At 41.7% G+C, this 17,106-nt stretch overlaps 1 pseudogene across 2 annotated transcripts in view; it reads right to left on the reverse strand.

Annotated features, from left to right (window-relative positions):
• LOC148007162 (sperm motility kinase Y pseudogene) overlaps nt 1-16,872 on the reverse strand; it is a 47,682-nt pseudogene extending 30,810 nt beyond the window's left edge. The window contains exon 1 of one of the 2 annotated variants that reach the window (XR_015646224.1): nt 13,675-16,872. The product of XR_015646224.1 is annotated as a sperm motility kinase Y pseudogene, transcript variant X1 (transcript). The remainder of the gene's footprint in view (nt 1-13,674) is intronic. The other variant, XR_015646225.1, reaches the window with a different exon arrangement.
• Between the last annotated feature and the right edge of the window lie 234 nt (nt 16,873-17,106).

Here is a 17,106-nt window from a genome sequence, read left to right on the forward strand (position 1 = left end):
CAGACTGCAAGTCATCAACAAATTGTCTCTCTGTACAGAGATTACCCATAAGTTCTGTGACTCTAAAGAACCCTATATAAGACAATTCTCTTTTATAATATATAATTTCTATTTATATACTAATGTACAATGTAATTTATTATTTTATTCATAATTTTATTACATACATCCATATATATATATGTAAATAAAACACAGGTTGTATGCCTATGAAACAGTAACACACTGCATACTTGATGACTGCTGCCTTGTCCCTACTCCCTACTGCAGGGGAGAAAATGGACCAGTCTCACCAATGAAAAAGGTAAACTAAAATGTTAACTACTGGGTGGAAATACAGATGGTGTGCATATAAAATAACATCTTCTTGATTCCTTCTTTAGAAATTTTTCTTCATTTCTTGAAGTCACTTTTTATGATACATTATTATATGATATACTATCTCACAGTTATTATGGTAAGTTATTTTTATTGTTAGTACAAAAGTATACACATAATGTTGTGCTAATTCCAGTAATGTCCGGGTAAGGCTTCATGCACATGACTGCATTGTATAATATTTCCCTATGTGATCCAAAACTCTTTTGTTGTTATATTATGATCTCTAAGCAGAATATTGATGATCCTGAAATTATATACCATACCTAAGTTTTTTCTCAAACATTTCATTAGCTTTCCATAGAATGCTATTGTAAGTGCATTTGACTGTTCAGCTCCAGGGTATGAATTCCAGTAGAGTACTTTCTGGATAATAGTTCCTTACAAAATGCTGTTAACTGCTTCCTCCAAGAAGTTAATTTCTTGTTTTAAAATTTATAAATTATGTTTAAATGGAAGATAGAGAAGGCAGATGCTGGATTATTTAGTACCAAGCTGGTTTTCTGTCCTGATGTGGGTAAGGGCTGGTCACTTGTTATGTTTCTCATTCCTTTAGATTTGTAGCTGTTTTAGACTTTATAAATAATCATTTTGAGTATTCCAAGTCCATAGGCATTTTCTGACCCAATTGTCCATTTTACAGGAGTATTTTTCTTAGAAGTTTGGAACCATAAAATAGAAATTTTACTAACTAGTCAAGATTCCAGGGTATATGTGGGTAGGATTTTGCTCATTTCCTGCTGTGTGATTACATTGTGCTGTTCTGACCTTGTTTTTGCATAGGGTGCTGGCCGGTATAAACTGGAAATGTATGTTAAGTCGTTGTCCAAGGCAGTGTTGCAGATGTGGCCAGTATTTGTTTTAAAGGAATCAGTGAAGGGCATTCTGCACTCGAGCTTTGTGAAAAAGTGTGCAGATGCTCATGGCTGTGGATGCTGTGTGGTGTGAAGAAAACTGCAGTTCATTGAATATGGTGTGAGGAATGCTGCTGTGCACTGACTGTGTGGTGTGAGGAATGCTGCTGTGCACTGACTGTGTGGTGTGAGGAATGCTGCTGTGCACTGACTGTGTGGTGTGAGGAATGCTGCTGTGCACTGACTGTGTGGTGTGAGGAATGCTGCTGTGCACTGACTGTGTGGTGTGAGGAATGCTGCTGTGTACTGACTGTGTGGTGTGAGGGATGCTGCTGTGCACTGACTGTGTGGTGTGAGGAATGCTGCTGTGCATTGGTGCTGCCTTTTTTCCCCACTGTTTTTTTTTTATTAACTTGAGTATTCCTTATTTACATTTCGAGTGTTATTCCCTTTCCCGGTTTCTGGGCAAACATCCCCCTCCCTCCTCCCCTTCTTTATTGGTGTTCCCCTCCCCATCCTCCCCACATTGCCACCCTCCCCCAACAATCTACTTCACTGGGCGTTCAGTCTTAGCAGGACCCAGGGCTTCCCCTTCCACTGGTGCTCTTACTAGGATATTCATTGCTACCTATGAGGTCAGAGTCCAGGGTCAGTCCATGTATAGTATTTAGGTAGTGGCTTAGTCCCTGGAAGCTCTAGTTGCTTGGCATTGTTGTTCATATGGGGTCTAGAGCCACTTAAAGCTATTCCAATTCTTTCTCTGATTCCTTCAACGGGGGTCCTATACTCAGTTCAGTGGTTTGCTGCTGGCATTCGCCTCTGTGTTTGCTGTATTCTGGCTGTGTCTCTCAGGAGCGATCTACATCCGGCTCCTGTCAGTCTGCACTTCTTTGCTTCATCCATCTTGTCTAATTGGATGGCTGTATATGTATGGGCCACATGTGGGGCAGGCTCTGAATGGGTGTTCCTTCTGTGTCTGTTTTAATCTTTGTCTCTCTATTCCCTGTCAAGTGTATTCTTGTTCCCCTTTAAAGAAGGAGTGAAGCATTCACATTTTGATCATCTGTCTTGAGTTTCATTTGTTCTAGGCATCTAGGGTAATTCAAGCATTTGGGCTAATAGCCACTTATCAGTGAGTGCATACCATGTGTGTTTTTCTGTGATTGGGTTACCTCACTCAGGATGATATTTTCCAGTTACACCCGTTTGCCTACGAATTTCATAAAGTCATTGTTTTTGATAGCTGAGTGATATTCCATTGTGTAGATGTACCACGTTTCTGTATCCATTCCTCTGTTGAAGGGCATCTGGGTTCTTTCCAGCTTCTGGCTATTATAAATAAAGGCTGCGATGAACATAGTGGAGCACGTGTCTTTTTTATATGTTGGGGCATTTTTGGGGTATATGCCCAAGAGAGGTATAGCTGGATCCTCAGGCAGTTCAATGTCCAATTTTCTGAGGAACCTCCAGACTGATTTCCAGAATGGTTTTACCAGTCTGCAATCCCACCAACAATGGAGGAGTGTTCCTCTTTCTCCACATCCTCGCCAGCATCTGCTGTCACCTGAGATTTTGATCTTAGCCATTCTCACTGGTGTGAGGTGAAATCTCGGGGTTGTTTTGATTTGCATTTCCCTTATGACTAAAATGTTGAACATTTCTTTAGGTGTTTCTCAGCCATTCGGCATTCCTCAACTGTGAATTCTTTGTTTAGCTCTGAACCCCATTTTTAATAGGGTTATTTGTCTCCCTGCGGTCTAATTTCTTGAGTTCTTTGTATATTTTGGATATAAGGCCTCTATCTGTTGTAGGAATGGTAAAGATCTTTTCCCAATCTGTTGGTTGCCGTTTTGTCCTAACCACAGTGTCCTTTGCCTTACAGAAGCTTTGCAGTTTTATGAGATCCCATTTGTCGATTCTTGATCTTAGAACATAAGCCATTGGTGTTTTGTTCAGGAAATTTTTTCCAGTGCCCATGTGTTCCAGATGCTTCCCTAGTTCTTCTTCTATTAGTTTGAGTGTATCTGGTTTGATATGGAGGTCCTTGATCCACTTGGACTTAAGCTTTGTACAGGGTGATACGCATGGATCGATCTGCATTCTTCTACATGTTGACCTCCAGTTGAACCAGCACCATTTGCTGGAAATGCTATCTTTTTTCCATTTGACGGTTTTGGCTCCCTTGTCAAAAATCAAGTGCCCATAGGTGTGTGGGTTTTTTTCTGGGTCTTCAAATCTGTTCCATTGGTGTATCTGTCTGTCTCTGTACCAATACCATGCAGTTTTTATCACTATTGCTCTGTAATACTGCTTGAGTTCAGGGATAGTGATTCCCCCTGAAGTCCTTTTATTGTTGAGGATAGCTTTAGCTATCCTGGGTTTTTTGTTATTCCAGATGAATTTGCAAATTGTTCTGTCTAACTCTTTGAAGAATTGTATTGGTATTTTGATGGGGTTTGCATTGAATCTGTAGATCGCTTTTGGTAAAATGGCAATTTTTACTATATTAATCCTGCCAATCCGTGAGCATGGGAGATCTTTCCATCTTCTGTGGTCTTCTTCAATTTCTTTCTTCAGAGTCTTGAAGTTCTTATTGTACAAATCTTTTACTTGCTTGGTTAAAGTCACACCGAGGTACTTTGTTATTTGGGTCTATTAAGAAGTGTGATGTTTCCCTAATTTCTTTCTCAGCTTGTTTCTCTTTTGTGTAGAGGAAGGCTACTGATTTATTTGAGTTAATTTTATACCCAGCCACTTTGCTGAAGTTGTTTATCAGCTTTAGTAGTTCTCTGGTGGAACTTTTGGGATCACTTAAATATACTATCATATCATCTGCAAATAGTGATATTTTGACTTCTTCTTTTCCGACCTGTTTCCCCTTGACCTCCTTTTGTTGTCTGATTGCTCTGGCTAGAACTTCAAGAACTATATTGAATAAATAGGGAGAGAGTGGGCAGCCTTGTCTAGTCCCTGATTTTAGTGGGATTGCTTCAAGTTTCTCTCCATTTAGTTTAATGTTAGCAACTGGTTTGCTGTATATGGCTTTTACTATGTTTAGGTATGGGCCTTGAATTCCTACTCTTTCCAGGACTTTTATCATGAAGGGGTGTTGAATTTTGTCAAATGCTTTCTCAGCATCTAATGAAATGATCATGTGGTTTTGTTCTTTCAGTTTGTTTATATAATGGATCACGTTGATGGTTTTCCGTATATTAAACCATCCCTGCATGCCTGGGATGAAGCCTACTTGATCATGGTGGATGATTGTTTTAATGTGCTCTTGGATTCGGTTTGCCAGAATTTTATTGAGTATTTTTGCGTCGATATTCATAAGGGAAATTGGTCTGAAGTTCTCTTTCTTTGTTGGGACTTTGTGTGGTTTAGGTATAAGAGTAATTGTGGATTCATAGAAGGAATTCGGTAGTGATCCATCTGTTTCAATTTTGTGGAATAGTTTGGATAATATTGGTATGAGGTCTTCTATGAAAGTCTGATAGAATTCTGCACTAAACCCATCTGGACCTGGGCTCTTTTTGGTTGGGAGACCTTTAATGACTGCTTCTATTTCCTTAGGCGTTATGGGGCAGTTTAACTGGTTTATCTGTTCCTGATTTAACTTCGGTACCTTGTATCTGTCTAGGAAATTGTCCATTTCCTGCAGATTTTCAAGTTTTGTTGAATATAGGCTTTTATAATAAGATCTGATGATTTTTAGAATTTCCTCTGAATCTGTAGTTATGTCTCCCTTTTCATTTCTGATTTTGTTAATTTGGACACACTCTCTGTGTCCTCTCGTTAGTCTGGCTAAGGGTTTATCTATCTTGCTGATTTTCTCAAAGAACCAACTTTTGGTTCTGATGATTCTTTCTATGGTCCTTTTTGTTTCTATTTGGTTGATTTCAGCTCTGAGCTTGATTATTTCCTGCCTTCTACTCCTCCTGGGTGTATTTGCATCTTTTTGTTCTAGAGCTTTTAGGTGTGCTGTCAAGCTGCTGACATATGCTCTTTCCTGTTTCTTTCTGCAGGCACTCAGCACTATGAGTTTCCTCTATAGCACAGGTTTCATTGTGTCCCATAAGTTTGGGTATGTTGTACCTTCATTTTCATTAAATTCTAAAAAGTCTTTAATTTCTTTCTTTATTTCTTCCTTGACCAGGTTATCATTGAGTAGAACATTGTTCAATTTCCACGTATATGTGGGCATTCTTCCCTTATTGTTATTGAAGACCAGTTTTAGGCCGTGGTGGTCCGATAGCACGCATGGTATTATTTCTATCTTTCTGTACCTCTTGAGGCCCGTTTTTTGACCAATTATATGGTCAGTTTTGGAGGAAGTGCCATGAGGAGCTGAGAAGAAGGTATATCCTTTTGCTTTAGGATAGAATGTTCTATAAATATCTGTTAAGTCCATTTGGCTCATGACTTCTCTTAGTCTGTCTACGTCTCTGTTTAATTTCTGTTTCCATGATCTGTCCATTGATGAGAGTGGGGGTGTTGAAATCTCCTATTATTGTGTGAGGTGCAATGTGTGTTTTGAGCTTTAGTAAGGTTTCTTTTACGTATGTAGGTGCCCTTGTATTTGGGGCCCAGATATTTAGGATTGAGAGTTCATCTTGGTGGATTTTTCCTTTGATGAATATGAAGTGTACTTCCTTATCTTTTTTGATGACTTTTAGTTGAAAATTGATTGTATGTGATATTAGAATGGCTACGCCAGCTTGCTTCTTCTGACCATTTGCTTGGAAAGTTGTTTTCCAGCCTTTCACTCTGAGGTAGTGTCTGTCTTTGTCTCTGAGGTGTGTTTCCTGTAGGCAGCAGAATGCAAGGTCCTCGTTGCGTATCCAGTTTGTTAATCTATGCCTTTTTATTGGGGAGTTGAGGCCACTGATGTTGAGAGATATTAGTGACTAGTGATTATTGCTTCCTGTTATATTTATATTTGGATATGAGGTTATGTTTTTGTGCTATTCTTCTCTTTGTTTTGTTGCCAAGACGATTAGTTTCTTGCTTCTTCTAGGGTATAGCTTGCCTCCTTACATTGGGCTTTACCATTTCTTATCCTTTGTAGTGCTGGATTTGTAGAAAGATATTGTGTAAATTTGTTTTTGTCCTGGAATATCTTGGTTTCTCCATCTATGTTAAGTGGGAGTTTTGCAGGATACAGTAACCTGGGCTGACATTTGTGTTCTCTTAGGGTCTGTATGACATCTGTCCAGGATCTTCTGGCTTTCATAGTTTCTGGTGAAAAGTCTGGTGTGATTCTGATAGGTCTGCCTTTATATGTTACTTGACCTTTTTCCCTTACTGCTTTTAATATTCTTTCTTTATTTTGTGCGTTTGGTGTTTTGACTATTATGTGACGGGAGGTGTTTCTTTTCTGGTCCAATCCATTTGGAGTTCTGTAGGCTTCTTGTATGCCTATGGGTATCTCTTTGTTTAGGTTAGGGAAGTTTTCTTCTATGATTTTGTTGAAGATATTTACTGGTCCTTTGTGCTGGGAGTCTTCACTCTCTTCTATACCTATTGTCCTTAGGTTTGATCTTCTCATTGAGTCCTGGACCAATGTTTTGGACCAGTAGCTTTTTCCGCTTTACATTATCTTTGACAGTTGAGTCAATGATTTCTATGGAATCTTCTGCTCCTGAGATTCTCTCTTCCATCTCTTGTATTCTGTTGGTGAAGCTCGTATCTACAGCTCCTTGTCTCTTCTTTTGGTTTTCTATATCCAGGGTTGTTTCCATGTGTTGTTTCTTGATTGCGTCTATTTCCATTTTTAATTCCTTCAACTGATTGATTGTGTTTTCCTAGAATTCTTTCAGGGATTTTTGTGACTCCTCTCTATGGGTTTCTACTTGTTTATTTATGTTTTCCTGGAATTCTTTCAGGGATTTTTGCGATTCCTCTCTGTAGGCTTCTACTTGTTTATTAATGTTTTCCTGTGTTTCTCTAAGGGAGTTCTTCACGTCTTTCTTGAAGTCCTCCAGCATCATGATCAAATATGATTTTGAAACTAGATCTTGCTTTTCTGGTGTGTTTGGATATTCCATGTTTGTTTTGATGGGAGAATTGGGCTCCGATGGTGCCATGTAGTCTTGGTTTCTGTTGCTTGGGTTCCTGTGCTTGCCTCTCGCCATCAGATCATCTCTAGTGTTACTTTGTTCTGCTATTTCTGACAGTGGCTAGACTGTCCTATAAGCCTGTGTGTCAGGAGTGCTGTAGACCTGTTTTCCTGTTTTCTTTCAGCCAGTTATGGGGACAGAGTGTTCTGCCTTCGGGCGTGTAGTTTTTCCTATCTATAGGTCTTCAGCTGTTCCTGTGGGCCTCTGTCTGGAGTTCACCAGGCAGGTCACTTGCAGCAGAAAAGTTGGTTTTACCTGTGGTCCTGGGGCTCAAGTTTGCTCGTGGGGTGTTGCTTATGAGCTCTCTGCGGCGGCAGCAACCAGGAAGATCTGCGCTGCCCTTTCCGGGAGCTTCTGTGCACCACGGTTCCAGATGGAGTTTGGTGTTTTCCTCTGGCGTCAGAGATATGTGCAGAGTGCAGTCTCTTCTGGTTTCCCAGGAATGTCTGCCTCTATGAAGGTTTAGCTCTCCCTCCCACGGGATTTGGGTGCAGAGAACTGTTTATCCCGTCTGTCCCTTCAGGTTCTGGTCGTGTCTCAGACGCAGCGGTCGTGCTGCACCTGGGCCCTCCTCTGCGGGAACCCAGAGGCCTTAAACAGTTTCCTATTGGGCCAGGGATGTGGGCAAGGGTGAGCAGTGTTGGTGGTCTCTTCTGCTCTGCAGCCTCAGGTGTGCCCACCTGACCAGGCAGTGAGGTCTCTCTCCCACGGGGTTTGGGAGCAGAGAGCTGCTGCGGGCCGGGATCCGCGGGTTTGGGACTCCCGGTAAACCCCGGAAGTGCCCTGTCCTAGAGGAATTTTTGCCTCTCTGTGTCCTGAGTTCACCAGGCAGGTCTCTTGCAGCAGAAAAGTTGGTCTTACCTGTGGTCCCGAGGCTCAAGTTTGCTCGTGGGGTGCTGCCTATGAGCTCTCCGCAGCGGCAGCAACCAGTGACCCTGCCTTTTTTCTTTTCTCCCTACACCCTTCTGGTGGCTCAGGTTGGACAACTAGGTGCCCATGCCCAACTCCTCATTGTGGATGAATTTAGTCTGGTTGGACTTTCTCAGGAAAGGTATGACTAATTGGTCACTTAAACGCGTCAACTAATTGGTTAGTTTTAGTGTACTGAAGTGATAGTTTGCATTTAATTTTGAAATTTGAATTCAAAAAGAAGTGATGTAAAAGCTCTTTGTGTTTACTCACATTCACTATAACCCTAGTTCTTAGAGCACATGAATCTCATTTTGGGTTCACTCATAAGAATGTATATTAGTATAGAACATTTCATTAAATAATTATATAAATATGTACACATATACTTAGAGCTTGTAAAATCTTTAAATATCTTAATGTTTATGTTATAGAATAGAATATATTTACCTGTTTTATAATTAATTATCATAAGTGATGTGGACAGGACATAATCTTCTGAAAGTCTGGTTTATTTCCCCAAACAGCAACCAGGCTGAGGAACCTAAGCACAAGTATTCTGAACATAGACTCCTCTATGACAGTGAGCACTGTTTCTTTATATTTTCTTCCTAGGGCAGCAGAACTCATGACTACAACCAGTTCCATGGTTACACTGGAAGTTGCAAATCAAGGCATCCTCTCTCACTGCCTGTCCACCTGTCTTACCCAGCCATTGTCCTCCATGGTGCAGAGAGGTAAGAGCTAGTGACTCAAGCCAGGTTAGCCAACATATAGTAATCCTGTATTGAGATATGGCTCCTCCTAAAAGTTATCAAAATCTGGGGCTGGAAAGATGGTTCAGTATTTTACAACACCAGTGTTAGCTCACAACTGCCTAAAACTCTAATTTCAGGGGATTTGAAACCTTCTTTTAAGTTCTTTGGACACCAGTCAAGCATTCATGTGCACACATGCTGGGCAAACACTCATACACATAAATTATTTTTATAAAGTGAGACCCTAAAAGTCCCATGTAGTAGCTCCTACCACAGCTCTTGCTCAGCTTTTCAAGGAAGAAGTTAGTTGAGACTGAGTGCATGATGCTGAGAAATACTTCTGGATCATGATACAGATCAGATCTGATGGTACGGTTTACTAGATATATTCACAGTCTGTTAGGTGCAGTATTGTGAATCCTCTTCTGACCCTGACTCAGCTTTTATTTTTACTTTTTATTTTTTCAGTTTTATTTTTATTACGCTACTCAAGTAAATTAATACTAAATTAATGAATCTGGGAAAATGAGAATTAGTTTAAATGAGTAAATAAAATGTGAAATGTTTTTTATTGAAAGCATAGTGTCAAAATTATAGTTTTTAGCAGGGCATTTAAAATACATGCTTTTTAGAAAACCATTTATTTATTTCCTTTACAATCCTGTCTTCCCAGTAACCCACCATACAAATCTTCCCTCCATCACACTTTTCCTGAAATGGCAAAGCTTGTTTCGAGGTGTCAACCCCCATGAATGCTTTTTAAAAGATTGTAAAACAGATACCTGAGGAAAAAGTACGCCTTTTATGCAGTTTTAAGCATCTGATTGTTTACTTCTTTACATTTCACAAGAACAGACCCCTCTACCTAGACCTGAAGTTAGGAGCTAAATTTCAGGAGTGACAATGCCACAAACAGCATGCATCAGTGTATAGAAAAAATCTTTTTATTCCTTTGTAGACACAGGAACAGCTGGCTACTTGGCCAGTGAGCCATAAAGCAGTGTCAGGTCTGGTTATATAACCATTCCCCAGTTTTTGTTACCTCTTCTGTGAGGAAGAAACATGCATGAAATTTTGCAAATATCTCTGGTGAGTCCCTGAAGTAGTATAGCTTCCTCTTTTCTTTTCTCAGCCTCTTACCCCTTCCAAGGAAGAGCTTCAGGAAGTTTTACCTACTTGAGCTCCACTGAGTAGAGGCTGGCAAGGGTCTCTAGTGTGACAGTGATATGTGGATCCATAGGTCCTCAGTGGAATCTAGCACATGCAGCCAGGAGCACCTGAACCCTTCCTCCAAGTCAGTTGCCCCTGCTTCCACTCTGACCAAGAGTGGTCCTGGCCATTGGGAAACCCCAGCAGAGGTGCTGCCCACCCCTGTGACTGTCTCCCAGCCCATATGAACAGACCTCCCTCCACCACCTCCTCTACCACAGGTCCACTACACCAGATATTGGTGGCATTTCAGTGGATTTGCCACTCCCCCCTCCTTCTGCAAACAAGGCAGCATCCCAGTCTGCACAGGTGGCTGGGTAAAAAGAGTGAGGAGCAGCAGTGGTGGTCTGAGATATAGAAGGCCTGTCTGGACAAGGAAGCAGAGAGGAAGCACAGGGACAAGGAGAGGAAAGGGCGACAGATGCACTCTCATTCCCTGAACTTGCTTCCTTCTCATCTTTGACCACACCGACCAAACCAGGAAAACCTTCCACACTGCAGAGGCCCCAAGAAACAGTCATTCTGGTGTTGTAGTCCCTGCAGCAGCCCCCCACTATTGAGCACAGGGATCTGCAGTTCATAACTATCAGAAAAGAGGTGCTGTCCTCTGGGGAGTCTGTCTCCAGACCCATAAAAATAAGATGTCAGGAAGAAGCTGGAGAAGCAACAGCAAATGCACCTTGTGGATATGCTAAGCAAGGAGATCCATGAGTTGCAAAACAAGGGGGACGGTAGTGCAGAGGAGACTGACTGCCTGTGGACGCTTATGCTGGAGTGGCAGTTGCAGAAGAGACTTCAGGCCATATTTCTTGTGTTTCTCCCAGGTTCATTTCATAAAACTGTTCAAGAAGCACAACATTTGATGTTTCCATAGTAGAAATTTATAACAACAATGTTTTTGCCCTTCTGGCCTTAGACAGTTCTACAGTGGTGTCTATGGTTAAGTGCCAGGCAGTGAGAACCCAGGAGTGACATTCAGAGGTACACAGGATGACCTGCAGGTGGGGTGCTCCTGGGGCCCAGTGTCCTGAGTGCAGGTCCTCAACCTTACAGCTGCCCACTCCAGCTGTGCCTGGGATGGAGCCAGTGCTACCAACCTAGGAAGCAGCTCAGGGAGTGTGCTTAGTATGTGCCCCATTGCTTCAGTGCATGACAAGGTTAATCTGCAGGAGTAGCAAGGATTTTAGCCAGCTCGCGTTCTGTATCTGAGGAAGAACATGTCTTTAAGAACATCAAGATGCTCACCTCTAGCACATATCAGCTTTATATATCAAAGATATCATAATAAAGCTGTTTAAAACATAAAAAGTTATAAGGTAGCTCAAGGGTAGGATTACTGACCCTGAGTATTATATCTAATTACACACACACACACACACACACACAAACACACACACACACACACACACACACACACAGAAAGAGCTACAAAAGTTGGAAAAATAAACGAATCTTAAAAATATATAAATAAATGTATAATTATTAAAATCTATATGAGAGTCAATGTTTATCACCCAGCATTGAGGAAGGGGCTTAGAGAAATGAATTATCCCCCTCCAACCTCAAAAAACATACGCACACACACAATCAATGACATGTGTAATTATACCAGGAAATACCCGTATTTTATAGAATGCCATAATCGAAAGTAAGAACCATCTTTTTTGTTAAGGGTTGCCAATACATTCTTTTTCCAAGGTGTGTGCAGCTGTGCCAGTCTTGTTCACTATGGGATGGAAGAGGTCCCTGACCTGTGAGCCTAGAGGTGAGCAGGGGATCTTTGCTCCATTCTGAGACTGAGAAAGGCAGGATGCCCACTCAAGGGTCCATAGCAGGGAAGGTTTTCAAGCTATGACAGTGCTGGAAAAGCCTATACAAGGCACACAGTTAGCAGTGATGTGTTTGCAGGGAGTCCAAGGAACCAGCTTTGTACTGATGCAGGTGGGCAAGCATTTATCATCCACCTCCCACTATGACAGCAATGAGAGTATTGCTTAAGTTTTATTTCATAGATTTGATCCCTGACCAAAATACCAAAAACTGCACCCTTAATGATGTAGCAAATAGAATAGTGGATGCTAGGCCAGGAACCTTTGACTCTTCTAATACCATTGTGTATTTCCGAGCAAGGAAGGAGAGGTATCAATGGACAGCAGTCTGTTTCCCCACGAGTACTCTACCACTGAGTTAGTAGCCTTAGCCATCCTCACCTCTAGAAAAAGGGTGTCACTAAGTTGTCCAAGCTGATCTTAAACTCATGATGTAGACCAGGCTAGCCTTGAAGTTCTGATCCCCCTACCTACTGTGTGTCTTGAGTGTCTGGTATTACAGGCCCGTTTCTCTATGGATTAGTAGCCCAAGGAAGAGTCCATGATCCCATGACCCTCTAGTTCTCACCCTGTGGAGCTATTGGCCTAAGAGGGAGATGGAGTCCATCTGAAGGGATGGGTCAACAAGACAACTCTGTAGAGTGGGGAACTCATCATTCATATTGGGTCCCTGCTGGGAAGAGGAGAAATCAAGAGGAGGGAGGAGATTGGTGTTGGGGAATCCTCCTCTTCCTCCTCTTTCTCCTCCTCCTCCTCCTTCTGCTGCTAATGCTGCTGGTGCTATTGCTTTTTCTCCTGTTGGTGCTGTAGTTTCTGCTGGTGTCTTTTCCTTGGCCATGTGTCTGAAATCACCTCCTGTTTATACTCAGGACATGACAGAATTTCAAGATGGCACTGTGAGAGAAAAAAAGTCAATTTATTCTAAGCAAAAATCTTATGCGGTAGAATACTTAGATTACCATTTGGAGCTTTGATTGCCTTATTATTTTATCAAATCTTCTCTTCTACTTCTCAGTTAAGATTTTTGAAAGAAATCATTTAGAAATGTTACATATATATATATATATATATATATATATATATATATCAATTGCTAGGTCTTAGGAATGAAAAAATCAGTATGCAAAACAATATGCATGCATGCAGGATTCTGACCATCAACAATAACCAACAAACTAGGTTGTTGATACTTATTCAGTGACAATCCTTGTTATTAATTTTAAGGCTTAATGGAGTGGGATGTTACATTTGAAAACATATGACTCTGTTCTGCAGCACTTGTGATTGATGACCACATGTGCTAGAACCAGTAGCCCATGGATGAGTCCATGAGCCCATGAATCTCTAGTCCTCACCCTGTGGGAGCTATTGGCCTAAGGGGGAGCTGGAGTCCATCTGAAGGGATGGGTCAACAAGAAAACTCTGTAGAGTGGGGAATTCATATTGAGTCCCTGCTGGGAAGAGGAGAAATCAAGAAGAGGGAGATGGCTTGGTGTTGGGGAAACCTCATAAAAGAACTTAGAGAAGATACAAGGTAAGAATTGTGGGGAAAATGGAAACCAGAGACAGAGGAAGGACCAGCATAGAGCAAACTAGAAAGGACAAAGCACGAAGGTACCTGGGCTGTGCCTGCTGCTTGTTATCTGGACTCTCCCTGTGGCTCATTTCTGGGGTGAGATTCTGTTCTGCCCCAGGCGAGGTTTCTTTCTCCTTGGCAAGCAGCAACAAAGCTTTATCAGGGCATTTGCTATATTCCTGGTCCACCCCTTAAAACCTCTGTGCCGGACCCTGCTGGAGATGGGCTTATCCTCTAATGGGGCTCTGTGGGAGAGTAGATTATCTTCTTTTATTTCCTTGTTGCTACTCTTCTCACTGAAGATGCTTGTTGTTTGAATGTATGGGACACTCATGGCACATTTGTGATAGTGGTCCTGTGTAGGTGTTATTGGTAGTGGCCTGAGACGACCAGCCACAGTGGACCTTCTTCCTCCTTTTGTATGAACCTTCTGGCCATAATGAGATATGTGACCTTGGGAGAATGACACCTGCAAGGTGCCAAGGACTGGCAGGCTTCCACTCCTCTTTCTTTGTAATCTAAAAGCAGCAGCAGTATCAAGGCTAGGAAATGGGGCTGCAATGGGACGCACTTGCTGTGCCTGGGCTGTGCAGCCATACCCTGGGAGAGCCTGCTGTTGTAGGAAGCAATAAGTTGCCATTTCCTCATTATACTTTCTTTTTATTAGGGAGTATTTTATTACAGAGGCTTGAAATCCCATGCATTTCATCGCACCCAAAATTTCAGGGTCTGGCCTGAGGGGAAGCAGTTCTTCACAAGGAACTGTGAACCCCTTCCCATGTTCTTTGAACCAGGCGTGTTTCATCACCTCGCTGGCTGTTGGTCTATACATTGGATTTACTGTTAGTAATTGACTAAGGAGGTTCTCCAGTTCTTCTGAAACCCCACAGGGGGCAGGATACACCCCTGCAACAACTTGTTTTTGTAATTCTTGGATGATCACAGAATCAAATGGGAGCTTTCCCACTACCATATAATACAAGACCTCTCCTATTGTCCACATATCATTCTTCATCCCGCCATACAGAAGTCCAAGGAAGCGTTCCGGGGAACCAAAAGAATACGCACCGCAGTGCTGGTTTAGCATTTGTCCAGGTTGTGTTTCGGTGCTAAGCCCAAAGTCGATGACTTTGACCTTTTTGTTTTTATCAATCATTATATTGTCCACTTTCAGGTCTCGGTGAACAATCCCCTTTCCATGGCAGTAGCTCACTGCTGACAATATCTGTTCAAATATTTGCCGGGCCTCATCCTCCTCTATGTGCCCTGACTCTCTGATGTACTGGTAGAGTTGTTGGCCTTCCACCAGCTCCATTATGAGGTATATTCTAGTTTTGTTTTCAATGACTTGTAAGAGAGAAACAATGTTGGGGTGGTTGATCTTTCTCATTATGTTTGCTTCTCTCATGGCTGGCCGGAACCACTGCTTGTTCTTTCGGAGAACTTTGACCGCCACTGGGGTTCCTGTGAGCTGGTGGTGGGCCAGGAGGACCTTGGCATGGCTTCCTTTTCCAATAGTCTTCAGTACTTTATATTGGGAATGAGAGGTTCCCTCCTGAGAGATACTGGGATCGGGACTAGAAGGTGGTAACTCCTCCTCAGTCTCTGTAGGCATTTTATCAGTACTAATGCTACCTAAAAATAACAAACAAATGGAATCAAATAATGAAAAAGATGGAGCAATTCAGGAACTAAAATTACACATGTGGTACCTAAAAGAAACAAATGAAACAAAAAGAAAAAATAATAACAAAGAAAAGACTAGACTAGAAAAATAGAGTAAAATTATGAACAGGGGGAAATATGAAGAATCATAAGTAAAAGCCACCCAAATAACCAACCCCAAAAGAGAAAGCCAAGAGCACACAAATACTAAACGTAATGATGAAAATAAAAATCGTCATACTACAATAGGATTGGGCAGCCAAAGCTGATCAATACTGTGAATGGATTGTTTGAAGAAAAAGGTCAGATGAAAGAAATGAGAGGAGAAAGACTGAGTATAAGACAAAACAAACAAATGTAAAAAGCCAACACTTAAGGGAAAACTCCATTGAATTTCAGGACCTAGTGATCCACAAAAATCCACAACTCTCCAGAGCAAAATACTGAAAATTAAAATTAACCAACCACAAGGAATAAGGCAGTTAAATATCAGTGAATAGTAAACCTTAAACAAAGGTCGAAGAGTCAAAGTGTCACAAAGGGCAAATTTGTATCAAGTCTAAGCCAATGATTGCTTGTACTCAAAATAGAGAAACAGGAATAATGAAAAAGGATGAAACCGCAGGGCATTGAAAATGGAGATAGAGTTAAACATCCGACTGCAGAACCGTAAATAATCAAAGCAGTAATATAGCATGTGAGAACATAAAAACCACCACCAAAATGAATCCAGCAATCCATAATAAACAAATAAATAAATAAATAAATAAATAAATAAATAAATAAATAAATAAAACAAAACCACAATAAGGAAATAGCCAGTGGTCTTGAGAATATATGGCCTAATTCTATCTCCTAAACACATAGAAAAAAAATCAATCCATAAATAAGCAGCCAGCAGTCTACGTAGGCCTTTAATCTGATATTATTGGGTTGGCATATCAAATTCCTGGGAGCCACTGGAGAGCCAAGACAGGTACTTGGGCAGCTGCAGGCCAGTGAGAGAGCCTGTCTTGAAAATGAGGTTGAGGACCTGCCTCAGGAACAGGAGCCAGGGTGACTTCTAGCCTCTACACTCTTTTGCACTGAGGTGCAGGTAATATAGATACAAGGGGCAAAAGGGGATGGGCACGTGCGTGCACACACAAACACACACACACACACACACACACACACACACAGGCACACACACAGACAAACACCCAGATTCATACAAAACACACTCACGTAGGAACAGGCACACACATACTTACACACAAGTAAACCTGGAAAAATGCACATCACAGACACACACACACACACACACACACACACAGGGACACGCACACACACAAAAGAAGTGGTACACACATACAAACATACACACAAACAAACCTGTATACTCACACACTCCTACATATACTGACAAACACACAAGCAAAAGTGTACACACACTCACACACAGGCAAATCTGTCAGCACACACTCTCTTACACACACTGATACATACACATATACACAGTACAGTAAAATCCAATGCAACCACACACAGCTCACAAGATACAAACAAGTCGCAGAGGGCTCCACTCCACACCTCCTCTCAAAGCACTCAAAGAAATCCAGGCCTGGCAACAGCTTAACATCTGTTAGCTGGGACGCCTCACAGTCGCTCCTCATTAGGTCACAATAGGACCTGTCATGACATGGTTGGGAAGGGCTTCAAGGCTCTGGCTTCTTGGGCTATGGAGAGATTTAAGGCTTTTAGAAATCAAAGCCTGTAAGATGTTTACCTCTCCTCGGTTCTCTGTTTTGAATGTTTTCTATGCCTCCT

The sequence above is a fragment of the Rattus norvegicus genome, chromosome 1 (genome assembly GCF_021556685.1).
Source record: "Rattus norvegicus strain SHRSP/BbbUtx chromosome 1, alternate assembly SHRSP_T2T, whole genome shotgun sequence".
Taxonomy (NCBI): domain Eukaryota; kingdom Metazoa; phylum Chordata; class Mammalia; order Rodentia; family Muridae; genus Rattus; species Rattus norvegicus.